The 14,391-nt window shown below is 39.3% G+C and overlaps 1 protein-coding gene across 2 annotated transcripts in view; it reads right to left on the reverse strand.

Annotated features, from left to right (window-relative positions):
- LOC106091603 (uncharacterized) overlaps positions 1 to 14,391 on the reverse strand; it is a 104,746-nt gene that overhangs the window by 17,732 nt on the left and 72,623 nt on the right. The gene's annotated exons all lie outside the window — the stretch shown is intronic.

Below are 14,391 nucleotides of genomic sequence, written 5' to 3' on the forward strand. Positions count from 1 at the left end.
TGTACTTCAAATGCGAATAAAGCGCGCTCAAACCGGCATGTATTCTCATATGTGTCGTGCTTTTCTTTATATAGACCTGTGTCTACAATTAAGAGCTCGCGTTAATCGAAAGAATTGCCTATCTATGCACCGAGGCGACAGCCCTTGCCTATGAAGGACTCCATCGTGGCAATCCGGTATGTACAACCGGCTGCCATGGAATTTAAGTCGGTTTATATCCTGATATAACTCTAATATAAGCGGATCCCCTGATTTCACATTTTTGAGCTACTCTAATGTATGGGTAGCTACCACAAAGTTAGTTTAGTCTTTTTTGGCAATTGTGATAACTAGAGAGGAAATGTACGATAAGTAAGGCTATTGCGGTTTTGAGTGCCGAATTGGTCAAATTCAGACAATTTTTCTTCATTTGATACTACAGTAGCGACAGAGTTTAGACTTTGGTGCGAATCGAACACGTGACCCCTGCCCTGTTCCGATGCGCTCGATACCAACTAAATTACCAGAGCGTTTGTGTGGAGGTGTACACAAGTCGCGCAGGAACACTGGCCCGTACGCGCCATAGTGTCTACACCATGTATGTGCAAACTTGAATCTTATCGTGTTCTTTATAGGAATGAACCCGTTCTGTCGATATAATTGAGGAGCCTTCTAACACACGTTTGCAAGATCAAAGAAGAAACACTACTCCAAGAGTGAGAGCTTGTGCTCTAGTTGCTATTTGTCGGTTAAATCTCGTCCGATCAAAGGTATTTGCAGCCAGTGCTTGAGGTATTCAGGAGCATAATATATTAAATTTTTTTTCGTTAATGGAAGGATTTTGGTTATAATACCAAGCAACAGAACCGTAACTTCAAATTAAAAGTGCTCACAGGTGTCACAAAATTTAAAACAGTTTTATAGTAGGTTTATTTTACAGTTTTATAAAGGACTTCTGTCAAATAGGCTTACCTTAACGCTACTTGAAGTTTTGTGAATATGGGCAAAAAATGCAAATTTGCCCATGAACATTCTGTTAAGAAACATAGGCAAATATGAGCAGCTATCTTTAAATTAACGTCGTTATATTGTAACGGTCACATTCTTTCGTTTCGATTTTCCTCCGCGGAATGATTCTCAATTTTACTTCACAGACGTCCCTCAATTGTTTCCAATTTTTACAAATTTGAGCATTTAAATAGGCTTTATAAATAGGAGCTTCTGTGTCTTTAACAAAGGTTCAGCGTTTTCCGTGTCATAAAGTCAGTTGAAGATTAGGAAAATCTTCAACGATATTTGATTAAAGAGATTAAAAGATTTTTTCTTTGATAATAAGTAGCTTAGTTAAAGACATATTATATTCTTACTTACTTTACTTTAATTGGCTATGGCAGAACATTTGTTCCACTAGCCGGACGTAGAATAGCGTTCCATGGGCATCGATCTTCTGCGCTCATTCTAAAATCTCTGGCACCAAGTTTCAAGGTGTTTCCCACCACTTGATCTTTCCATTGGGCTTGTGGTCTTGTTATATTTCTATTAAGGATAAAAAATTCTTCAATATAAAGTAAACAAATCTTTTGTCAAAGTAAATGTTTCCTTGCAAATGCGAATTTGCCCATAAACATTCCATTAAGGAAAAGGGCAAACTTCTCACATATCAATGAGTGCTGTCTGATTCCAGTTTTTAAGCTCAATAATAAGGGGCCTCATTTTTATAGCCGAGTCCGCAGTGCGACACCTCTTTGTGGAGAAGTTTTTACATGGCTGCCATACCAAATGGTACAGTACCTCACAAATGTCGCCAGCAATAAAAGAGGAAAACCACCGCTGAAAATTTGTATGATGTTTTCGCCAGGATTCGAACCCCGGCGTTCAGCATCGTAGACGGAAATGCTAACGCCATGTAAAACGGAAGTTTTTACATGGCATAATACCTCATAAATGTTGCCAGCATAAGAGGGGAAAACCACCGCAGCAAATTTTTATCTAATGGTCTCGCCAGAATTCGAACCCAGGCGTTCAGGGTCACTGGAGGATATGCAAACCTCTGCGCTACGGCGGCCTCCATCTTTAAATTAATTTCGTTAATTTGTCTCAAATCTTTTTTGTCTGTAAATGGATTAATCTGGTTCATAGAGAATATTGGTGTTATATGAACCACGAACTGTATGGCCGAAGTGCTTTGATAAAATCTACTTTGTTCGGCCATTGAATCATAGATGCACTCCTTGCCATTTGAGTAAATAAGAAAAACCAACCCTTTACTAATTTCTAGCAACGTTTAATTTCTCAGTTGTCTTTGTGGCTAGCCGATCGATTGCAAATAACCCTTAGCAAGGTGAAAATATATGTTTTTGGAGGAATTTTGCCCAAATCGAGCTGATCTGTGCGAAAACCCACATTTTTCCCTTTGTTATGTTATTGAACGTTTTTTTGTTTGTAAAACATTGACATCACTTTTATAGTAATAGCATAGAAAGTAACACAACAAAATGCCGTTGATGGTGATGATGATAATGATTGACGGTATGAGATGAATACGAATGCCGAATGATAATCATTACGTTCGTGGGCATCATGAAAAGGTGGTCAGCATGGAGATGATGGCCGATTTATGAGACCCCTCAGATATGGTTCTGCAAACAATGATGCAATGGGGTTTGTGTCAACATTGCGTACGAGTGAGTGTGTGTGTGTGGGGCTTAGCGATAATGATGTTTGGGCACTTTGGTTATAGGGCATATTATGTGTGTGTGTGTGTGCCCAGTATTGTATTACCCTAGCAGGTATGAATGGACTGGGTTTCTGACAGACAGATAAAAATGGATGGCTGACTATAAGACATACTCGCCATTCATTTGCTGGTGGTTGGATATTCTACGTACTTTAGGCTGCTTGAATTGTCAGACCATCTTCTATCCATTGTCTGTTTTATGCCATATGGGTCGATGTCAGTCGGTAGGTCGGTCGTACAGCCGGATGGTGGCTTTGCGAACACAAGCTGCCTGACTGACATCTTTTTATTCGCATTTAGTCTGTATCTCTCTTTTACTTTTGCTCGTCGTTGTCTTCGTCGTCGTCGTTCTCTATATAGCAGAGACCTTCAGTGCTTGGGTTTTTGATACGGTACGAGATTGCATGACTACGACAACGGGCACGATAATCTTGATAGGATTGGATGTAGTCGTGCATGTATTCGTAAACTCGTACTACCTACCTACTATTATTGGGGTATATGTAGGTATACGATAGAGGTTGGTTGGTTGGTTTTACCTTACCTTACGTCTGGGTTGTTAGTTATACAGAAAAATGCCATTATGCAGACCAAGTGGCAAAACTTCTTGGGATTTTGCCTAATGTCCTCCCCATGAACCCTTGTTCTGACTAAGCTGTGCTGAAAAGACATTCTCTTTCGCTTGTGCGCTGCTGCCTTCTTCAATGTGAAAACGTGTTCTGAGAAGTTGTTTTTATTAGGGGTTACTTTTCAGGAAGTTTTGTTGGAATGTTGCTTGCATGTGTTGTTGTTGTTGTTATATCGAAAATGTGAAACCATTAAAATACTATTTGTAAGTATGGGAGATATTTTCAAAAATCCTTGGCTTAGTTAGGGGCACGATGAATTTCCAATTTTTGAGAATATTTAAGAAAGCATGCCTACAATATTTTTTTCTAGGAAAATAATGGAAGGATACACGGAAGATTTAGGGTAATAGCCTTTATTTCAATTTGAACAAATGTTCAAGGTAAATGATATAAGGAAAATCTGCCTTGACTCTTCGTAACTTTTTGTTTTCCAAAAAAGGGCGATGGCGCCATAAAATAGCTAACAAAATTGCCACTTAGATTAGAAAGCAGAATTTTGCAAGAAATTCGGAAAGTAACATAACAAGAGGTGCATTTTCTAGTACTATAGGACATTTTTGTTAATCTTAGGCTTGCGATTATTCAAATTGGTTTCGTTTAAGGCAAGGTTACGTTAGGTTAGGTTTAAGTGGCAGTCTGCCATCAGACTCAATTAGAAGTTTTCGTCCATTGTGATACCACAGGAACAGAAGAAGGAAGATGCCTTCTAGTTCCTACCGTTGAACCATCCAGATCGCTTTAAAAAGCCCAGTAACTTGCGAATGTTCACATCCGCTAAATCAGATAGGTTCTCAAAAAAATGAGAACCTAAAGTGGAACTCCTTCTCAATGCTAGTGAGGGACACACACACAGAAGGTGTTCTATAATCTCTTCTTCCTCGATGTCCCTACAGCTTCTGCAAAAGTCGTTGCTGGCAACCTTCAGTCTGTCAGCATGTTTTCCGATTACACAGTGACCTGTCATGACGGACACAATGATTGCGACGTCTGTTCTAGCCAATGACAGCAAAGCAGTAGACCTACTAGACAAGTCTAGATGAGGCCACATAGTTTTGGAATGCTTACACCCCCTCTTTGTGACCATCTATCATTCGTTGTCCTTCGGGCCTGGTCCTTACCCTGGAGTGTGTAAGGTAGTTCCCAGTCTCGCAAGCTCGCCTGCTTCAGAACAGGTGAATTTTGAACTGTTCAGCCATCTCGTTGAGAGATCTGGGACAGTCGAGGGCGGTTTTTGTGATAAGGGGCCTTCTTTTCATAGCCGAGTCCGAACGGCGTGCCATAGTGCGACACCTCTTTGGAGAGAAGTTTTGCATGGCATAGTACCTCACAAATGCTGCCAGCATTAGGAGGGGAAAACCACCGCTGAAATTTTTTTCTGATGGTCTTGCCAGGATTCGAACTCAGGCGTTCAGCGTCATAGGCGGACCTCTGCGCTACGGTGGCCTCCGACGAATACATTCGTTTAAGGCATATAGTAACGGCACCCTGTCCATTTTACAATCCCGCAATCCTCATTCAAATCCCGGGAAAAATTACTTACTTTACTTCAATTGGCTACGACTGAACATTTGTCCCATTCGCAGAACGTGAAATTGATTTCCAAGCGCCTCGATCTTATGCGCTCCTTCTACAATCTCTGACACTTAGTTTCGAGAAGTCTATAATCACTTAGTGATTTCATAGAAGCTTTGGTCGTCCCGGTTTGAGTGTACCACAGTGCTTGCCTTCAAAAGACTTCTTCGCTGGAGCTTCTTCACTCATTCTGAAAACATGGCCTAGGCATCGCAACCGTTGTATTTTGATACGTTTAACTATGCTAACCTCGTCATACAGTTCGTGGTTCATACGACACATAATGGGAGAAAAATCGAAAAAAAACTAGTAAAAAATATGCCGTGTGAGAACGGGTGGAGATATCTCTTTGAAATGGTAAGAGTTGAGGTGTTAACTAGATCGTGTGCAAAAATTTAAGGCCTTAAGTTCTCCGGGCTCTTTTTGGGAGGTCCATAAAGTTGGTCACCTCGGTATTTCGAATAATTATTCTGGCTGCAAAAAATTTTAAAATTTGTTTTTACTGGATAGTGCTAGAAAATCCCTACAAAAAAATCCGATGGGGTCTACAATTGCGGTCTTCAAAGTGAAAAAATTCTATGAAAATAAAAGTGCCTTTAAAAATCTATAAATAAATTCCGCCCGATTTTTTTACAAAAATCTCCAAATCTCCTTTTGAGAAAAGATGGATAGTAAATTTGCTGTGGAGGCTACAAATATTGTTGGGTTAGGTTAATTTGCAAAGAAGGTGCAGATATTAATCCTCCCTATGACACTATGGACATACACCTAAGCCAGTAATCGCCTTTTTGTGCGCTCTAAAAATATAAAGTAACCTCTAAAAAGAAAGTTTTAAGTTAGGAATTCCATGAAACTTACAAAATCCTTAATTGTTTTCAATACCACTCCCATAAGTTGGTTTATGTCTGGTAGGGTGTCTCCACCTAAGTCCACTTAAGTGCCGGTATAAGTTAGATGCGAAAGCAGGAAATGCTCCTCGTATGCCCTACACATGCTATTACTTGCCTCACCGATTTTACATAAGTGAGCTCGTAGAACTATGTGTCCCGTTATGATTCGCAGAAGGAGTTCCACATTAGGTTCTCATTTCTTTGAGAATCTGTCTGATTTAGCGGATGCGAACATTCCCTAGTTATTGGGCTTTCTAAAGCGGTCTGTATGGTTCAACGGTAAGAACTAGAAGGCATCTTCCTTCTTCCGTTCCTGTGGTATCACAATGGACGACGCCGTCTAAGTGAGTTTGATGGCAGACTGCCACTTAAACCTAAACTAACCTAACCAAGTTTATTGACGACAGTCCTCTGCCTTCAACGCCAAATCGTTTGCCCCTATTCATTTTCCCTTACTCCGTTATGGCCCGCCACCCAAACGATGCGGATTTTGCCATCCTCAGAGAAGGTATTAATCTCCTTCTTCCACTGCAAGTCTGTTTGTGACCTTACCGTCCTGGTTGTTATTGCCCTTATGGCAATTTTACTGTCGGTAAAGATGTTCACACTCGACGTTCTCACGTTAGCACAACACCACCTCACGCATTCCGTAATCGCCCGAATCTCCGCCTGCAGGACCGTATTATGGTCAAGTAGTCTAAAACAGATCTCAGTCCCTGGGTTCTCAATGTAGACACCCAGGCGCACTTTGTCCTCTAGGATTCATCTGTGTATCATGATCTTTCAGATGGCAATACTAGGGTTCCGTCAATCCAAGACTGTGCCGATCGCACTCGACTTCAAGGTTCATCTCAGGTATCCGATTGGAAACCTCTTTCCTTCCTTCCAGGTTTCCTATCGTCGCCTCGATTATACCGCGTTGGTATGAGCTCCTCCCATCCTCAATCCATTCTCCTATCGCCTTAAGTCTCATAGCCGCAGTGGCTACCTCACACTTAATCTGTATGTTAATGGGTCGGATATCTAGAAGAGTCTCCAGTGCCCTAGTGGGCATGGTTCTCATCACTATGCCTATGCCAAGACAACATGTTCTCCGACCCTGTTGTATGGTCCTTATGTTGCACTTTTTCTCCATAGCAGTCCACCGAACTACTGAGACGTAAGTAAGTATTGGTCTAATCACGCTCCTGTAGAGCCAGTGGACTATCCTCGGATACAGGCCCCATTTCGAGCCTACGGCCTACATAGTGCCCAACATCTGTGAGTCTTCTCAGTACGCTCCTGAATGTGACACTTCCAGTCCAAGATCACACCTGAGTTTTTGACCTTGTCGGATATCGAAATTGTCGTATTGAGGAAACGTGGTGCGTTAAATTGGCCCACCTTCGTCTTCCTCGTAAACAGGCATATTTCAGTCTTCTCTGGGTTAATATTGCGACCTGTGGGTCTAGCCCAGCCATATGGCATATGCAAGACCCTTTCGGCCCTTCTGCATAGTTTTTTCGAATCCTTACCCCTTAGAAGTATTATAACATCGTCTGCGTAGCAGACGGGTTCAAATCCCTCCTCAGACAGCATCCGTAATAGGTCATTTATGGTGGTCACCCATAGGAGTGGCGATAAAATACCGCCCAGTTGCGTGCCCTACGCCACTTTCTCTCTTATATATATGCCATGGGACACACAATTTTTCCACCTGTTCCTTAGCATATGGTATATCCAGTCACTAAGGACCGGGTCCACCCGGTACTGGTCTAAGGATTGGATCAGTGTGTCGGTTTACACATTGTTAAAAGCCCCCTCGATGTCAATGCATACCGCCAGGGTGTACGTTTTGGCATCGAAGGATTCTTCTATTTTATGCACAACCTCGTGCAGGGCAGTCTCGTCGACCTTGCCTTGACATAGACATGCTGTTTGCATTTGAGTAGTTCGCTGTATGTCCTACTCTTTATCATGGAGTCCACAATACGTTACATGGTTTTGAGTAGAAAGGACGTAAGGCTTATGGGTCTGTAGGCCTTTGGTGTCGCATTGCTTGCCTTTCCGGGCTTGGGTATAAACACCATCCTTGCCTCCTGCAAGGCTTTTGGAGTATGCGCAAGTCCCAGATGAGGCGCTAGATAGTCTGCCTCATTCTATAGTAACGCCGGAAATATTCCGTCGGGTCCGGGTGACTTAAATGGTTTGAAGCTCCTCAAGGATTCCTTTACCATAAATTCCGTAATTATGAACCTTCGATCAACGTCATTATTCCAAGATTCCGGTGTCTCCGTGCTTCCCATCGTATCCTGTGGAAAATGGGTTTTCATCAAAAGCCTCAACCTGTCCTCCTAAAAAATATTATTAGGTGCAAAAAATTGTTTGCATGGGTTTAGGGGACATATGAAGAAAAAAAAACTGTGCCCAACTTGGGGGATCTAGGCATTGGAAATTTTGAACTCGAGGGGGGTTTCCAATTTTTTTAATAAGAGATTGTCTATTTTGAAGTACATATAGCACCCATTTCAGTTGACATATCTTGTTAAAATTTCACTTAAACCTATCTTCAATATGTTCTGTTCACCAACAAAAAAAGAAAAAAATTAAGATATTAGAGCAAGTTTTTCCAATAAAGGCTTATCAATGGAAATATTTTTTTGACCAAAAAATGCAAAAACATAAATTTTTTGACTTCCAAACTGTATAACTTTTAACTGAATTATCAGATGTGGTCACTTGTAGCGACAAAGTCGTTATAAATGCCTTCGAAAATTGCAAAATACGAAGCAGATCTCGGTCAAATTTGCCCATAAAAAAATTAAAGTCGAATATCTGCGAAACTAGTGGAGATATTTTAGACCTGACTTTTTTTGTAGGGATTTTCGAATTTTGAAAATCAGACCATAAGTGAAGATTTGGCAGCCCGAAAATTGTTTCGAAATACCGAGGTGACCAAATTTAGGGGCCTGCCCAAAGGCGCCCGACAACCTAGGGCCTTGAAATTTTGCACATGATCTCATTAACAGCTCAGCTCTAACCAAATTTCAAAGATTTATCTCTACCCGTTCTCACACGATATACTTTTCAATAGTTTTTTTTTTGAGTTTCTCCCACTGTGCGACGCCTTCGCAAACTGTTGCATAAATATTGCGAAGAGTTTTTCTCTCAAACACTCCAGGCAATGCCTCGTCCGCTTTCACAAGTACCCATGCTTCGGAACAGTGTCTTGCAGACACATAGCCAGGATTTTATTTTGGGAGTCGTTATTGGGTGCAGGAACTGACCCATAGGCGGTGACATTTGGTCATAAAATCAGAGCTGAATTTTGTACTGATTGCCAACACACTATTTATAGGGCGATCCTAATCTTTCAAAACCTTCAAAGTGTGGTTATCTTTGCGAATATCTTACACCCAGAAAAATTATAGGCCGACCCTAATCTTTCAAAATCCTCAAAGTGTGGTTAACTCTCCCCCGTTACCCGAAAAACACCATCCAAAATCAAGAGTGGACCGATTGGGACAATATGGCTATCAAATGAATAAGGGTCGCTCCACCCCCGATAAGCCCACCAAATGGGAATATTACTCGATCATAGCTTGATGAAACTCAAATAAAAATCATTGGGGAGCAGATTACGAATATAACATTAAATTTTGTGTCCAAGAATCCAGGTGGTGCTCTTCCTCGCCTCCAATAGGTTATTTGACCCTTTTAAACAATGGGGAATCAAGTGACAGAGATAGATGAGTAGAGTGCCTCATTCAAATATGTGCTCAAGTGGCAGATGGAGTGTGGCACACAACCCTTATATAGACACCCTCCCCCAAACGGCTGTATACACCAATCATGACAATATGGAGTTAAATTAAAGGTATAAAGTTGTGGACTGCGAATCTGATATCTTTATTCCGCTCATATATCTAGCGGGCCACCTCACCCCAAAACAGTCGATCAATCATAATGACCTAACAGGTCACTGTGTGATTTAATTAATGTGTGGGGACACAAATGAATGCAGCCCGCTATACTCCAAAAATTATGACGTTCAGCGTGATAGGGGGAGTTGGAAACCTTAACGTTAAGATAGCAAGACCCAACGACGTGCTGCTGGGCTACGCTTTTTTGTTCGAAAGATTTACATGGTTTATTAGTAAGAACTATCGCCACCGCACCGTTTCGTTTAATCTGGCAATTTGATTTGATTTAAAACAAGTAAAAGCGTGCTAAGTTCGGCCGGGCCGAATCTTATATACCTTACACCACAGATCACATTTGTCAAGTTTTTAAATGACTTTTTCGAATAGAAAAACACCAGTCATAGAAAACCCCCCTCCAAAATTCAGGCAAATCGAGTAATAATTGCGCCCTCCGGAGGCTCAAAAAATTAAACTGGTTTTAGACCATACTTAGAACAGTTATCGGAAGTCATGCCAAAACGACATATGCAAAATGTCAATCATATTGGATAAGAATTGCGCCCTCTAGAAGCCCAAGAAGTCTAATCGGGAGATCGGCTTTATCAGGTTTTGGACTGATTTAGACTATAATTGGCACAGCTATTAGGAGGCATACCAGAACACTTCATGCTAAATTTCACCCGAATCGGAAAAGAATTGCGCCTTCTGGAAGCTCTGTAAGAAAAGACCCAAGGTCGGTCATATTATCAACTGATTTAGACCATACCCGGCACAGTTGTCGGATGTGATACTAAAACACCACGTGCAAAATTTCAGCAATATCGGATAACAATTGCGCCCTCTAGAAGCACAAGAAGTCAAGACCTAAGATCGGTTTACATGGCAGCTATATCAAAACATGGACCGATTTGGCCTATTTATAATCCCAACCCACCTACACTTAAAAGAAGTATTTGTGCAAAATTTCAAGCGCCTAGCTTTTCTCGTTCGAAAGTTAGCGTGCTTTTAACAGACGGAGGGACGGACATGGCTAGATCGACTTAAAATGTCATGACGATCAAGACTATATATACTTTATGGGGTCTTAGACACATATTTCGAGGTGTTACAAACGGAATGACGAAATTAGTATACTCCCATTCTATGGTGGAGGGTATAAAAAGACTAAATGAGGACTATTTAATAGGTAGTCATTCAATTATAGACAACTCCCACATGATCAATGTTATAGACGTTAAGTCACTCCAAGCGAGTAGTAGCACTAACATTTAAGTAAGCGCCATCTACTGGCTGTTTTCAAATGGATTTAGTTGATCCATTAAAAACAACCAGTAAATAACGCTAATTTGGAAAAGCCAACATAAACGGAAAGAGGGCAGAGTGATCAAAATTGATCATACAGCATTCATCTTCGTTACGACTTCCTTGCGGTTGTTTGCTGTATCATTTTTTAACTTTCCCACTCTAAGATGGGCCTTAACAATAATTTTCCAAAACACCAGATCTGGGAAGCAAAATTTTGTTTGCACACTTACATTAACCTAAAATCAAAAATTTGGTCTCAATCAGAAGTGGGTGCCTAGGACGGCAATACAATATGGGCATCAAATTAAAGGTATTTGAGAATAGAACGCGAATCTGATATCCAATTGTGGGACTAAGTGTTTCGTGGGTCACCCCACCCCCAAAAAACCTCTCAAATCGGACATATTTACCGACCATGGCAGTATGGATCTTAAATGAAAGGTTTATGGGAGTAAAGCACGAAATTGACTTTCACTTTTGGGACCAAGTCTCTGGGGTCCACCACACCCTTAAAAAGGACTTTTACTTATTGGGCTTTAAATAAGAGGTAATTAAAAGTAGAAAAATCCAAAAGGAAAATTGGAATACATTTTCAACTGAAATTAAGCAGAAATTTTCAAATTTCCAGCGAAGCGGGCCAGGCTCAGCTAGTAACCATATATTCAGAAAACCAAACCATATATTCAGAAAACCAAAATTGTAACCGGAAAATGAGAAAGAAATCAGCCCTTAGAGATTTATAACGATCGAGAATATATAAGTTTTATAGGTTGGCATGTCGATGTTGCAATTATTTTTTAGAAGTTAAAAAAAAGTTTGAAATAGTTTCCTTCAAAAGTTGGAAACTTTTACACCAGCAGATGGGTTTAGCTCATTTCTCTGGGTGCAATATTCTGTAGCTTTTTTTTAATTGTTTATTGAAAATTTCGTAGATTTTTTGATTTTTACACATTAGCTTATTTTGTCGACGTTGGTGGTTATATGAAAAAAAGTTTAGTATATGTCTGTAATAAAAAGTTAAAATTCGAATACATCGCCAGCGAGATGATTCAACTACAATTTACTCCCACTTAGTGCGAATTGACATTGATTCCATATAGGAAAACGTGTTTTTTATGATTCATTGTGAAAATACAGCGGTCAAAAAAAGTATTCATCATTCAATGTTTTTTTTTTAATAAGTCTACAAAAGACAATTGGAATAAAAACATATTAAACTAATGATGCAGTAGTGCTTGTGTGATATATATGTACACAATTTCATTGTTTTTAAAGAAAAAAATAGTATTTATTGGAACAAAAAGGGCCATTTTACAGCTGAACACAAAAAATTAAACAAAAAAAGTATTCATCATTGCAAAAAAACAAAAAAATAAATAACATCATTTAAAAAAATTAATACTTTGTTATTCGACCACCGCGTCTTATAACTTCTTTTAAACGGTTTGACATCGATTGGACTAATTTAGCGGTTATATTTTGGTCTATATTAGTCCATTCCTCCATTATCACCTGTTACATTTGACTCTTGCTCGAAAAATTCTCGTTCTCAATTTGCGTTCGAGATGTTCCCAAAGATGTTCAATTGGGTTCAAGTCGGGACTTTGAGGAGGAGTTTTAATGACTTTGGGGCAGTTATACAGCATCCACATCTTGGTATTTAAAGCAGAATGTTTGGGGTCATTATCTTGATAATATTGAAAGTTATTACCAAGCCCAAGTTTTACAGCACTATCTTTTAAATTCCTCTTTAAAATGTCAATGTAATACTTATGATCCATTACTCCATTAATAATTTCAAGATTTCCCGCTCCTGAAGCCGCCATACACCCCCAAACCATTAAACCACCTCCACCATGTTTTACAGTAGCAACTGTGTTTCGTTCTTCAAGCTCTGTATTTGGTTTTCTGTACACTATGACCTTTCCATCGCACCCAAAAAGATTAAACTTGCTCTCGTCTGCAAAAATGACTGTTTTCCAAAATGATTCGGGCTGTTTTACATACATTTTTGCGAAGTTTAGCCTTTTCACTCGGTTTATTTTATTTATAAAGGGCTTCTTACGTGCAGTTCTTCCTCTGTAACTATGCCTTTTGAGTGTATTTCGAATTGTTTGTGTAATAACTTCCTTCCCTAAATATTCCATAGTGTTTTTACGAAGAATGGTCGCATTTGTCTTCGGAGTTTTCTGAACTTGCCGCACTAGCCAACGCACATCTCCAACTGAAAGTGCTTTTGGTCGACCAGATCTTGGTTTATTGTCAACAGTTTTCGTTTCTGTCCACTTTCTGATGATGGATTGTATAGTAGATCGTGGTCTATTTAATATTTCACTGATAGTTTTTTGAGTTAAACCATTCCTGTGGTGTTTTATTATCAAAACTTTTACCTCATCAGAAACCTCGTTTTGCTTACGACCCATTTTGACAAAAACTATATTTTCAATGAAATTAAATATTTGCTGTCAAGGGCAAAGCCTCCTTTACTAAATAAAACAGAAAAGGGGGATTCCCAAATAATATTTGAATTTGACTTTGATGATAGCACATCAATGATGAATACTTTTTTTGCTCTGTTTTTGGTGTTATTATATAAAATTGCATTTTTTGCGCTAATTAAATTTATTTTTTGAATTTATTTTAAAACATATTATGAAAAATAAACTATTGCATAAAACTGCATTATTTGTTTACTTTAAATTTTCTTCAATTACCCAAAATAAGTGAATTTATTATCAATTTTGCTAATGATGAATACTTTTTTTGACCGCTGTAGGTTGTTTAGCAAATTTTTTTCTGAGTAGAAGGTAATGGACATTTCAGCAAAGCTGTGAGGTGAGACAGTTTTTGATGATTTCACAAGAATTTAGAGGAGTTACGCCTGCATTACATGGTGGGTACGATATTATTTAGATAAAAGTTTCTCTTTTATGTGTGTATAAAGGAAAAATTGTCATTGAAGGTTCTTCGAAAAATGAGATCGGTTCCTATGGGGCATTAACGTATTTATGAACTAGTGATCCCAAGTTGGGACGAAAAGTCGACTTTTCGACTTCTATCAACATAGCGAAAGTCGACTTTTCTTTGCAAAAAGTCGACATTTTGTCAAAAATTGGTAAAAATTTCCAAATTAGATACTTCTTACTGCAGGAAACTAGTTTTTGTAAACTGTTACCATCAAGATATGATAATACAATTTACTCGTGTTTTTCTGTAAGTTAAACCCCAAAGAGAACATCACATTTTATTGCAAATATGAGTAACGAACTTTTATTCTCTAACACTTCCTCCATAAAACGCAAAAAGAAACACAAAATATATATATTCTATCCGATTTTATGTATCCGGCATTGTCAAAGGCCATTTTTCAAAAATCT

The sequence above is a fragment of the Stomoxys calcitrans genome, chromosome 1 (assembly GCF_963082655.1).
Source record: "Stomoxys calcitrans chromosome 1, idStoCalc2.1, whole genome shotgun sequence".
NCBI classification, from domain to species: Eukaryota; Metazoa; Arthropoda; class Insecta; order Diptera; family Muscidae; genus Stomoxys; species Stomoxys calcitrans.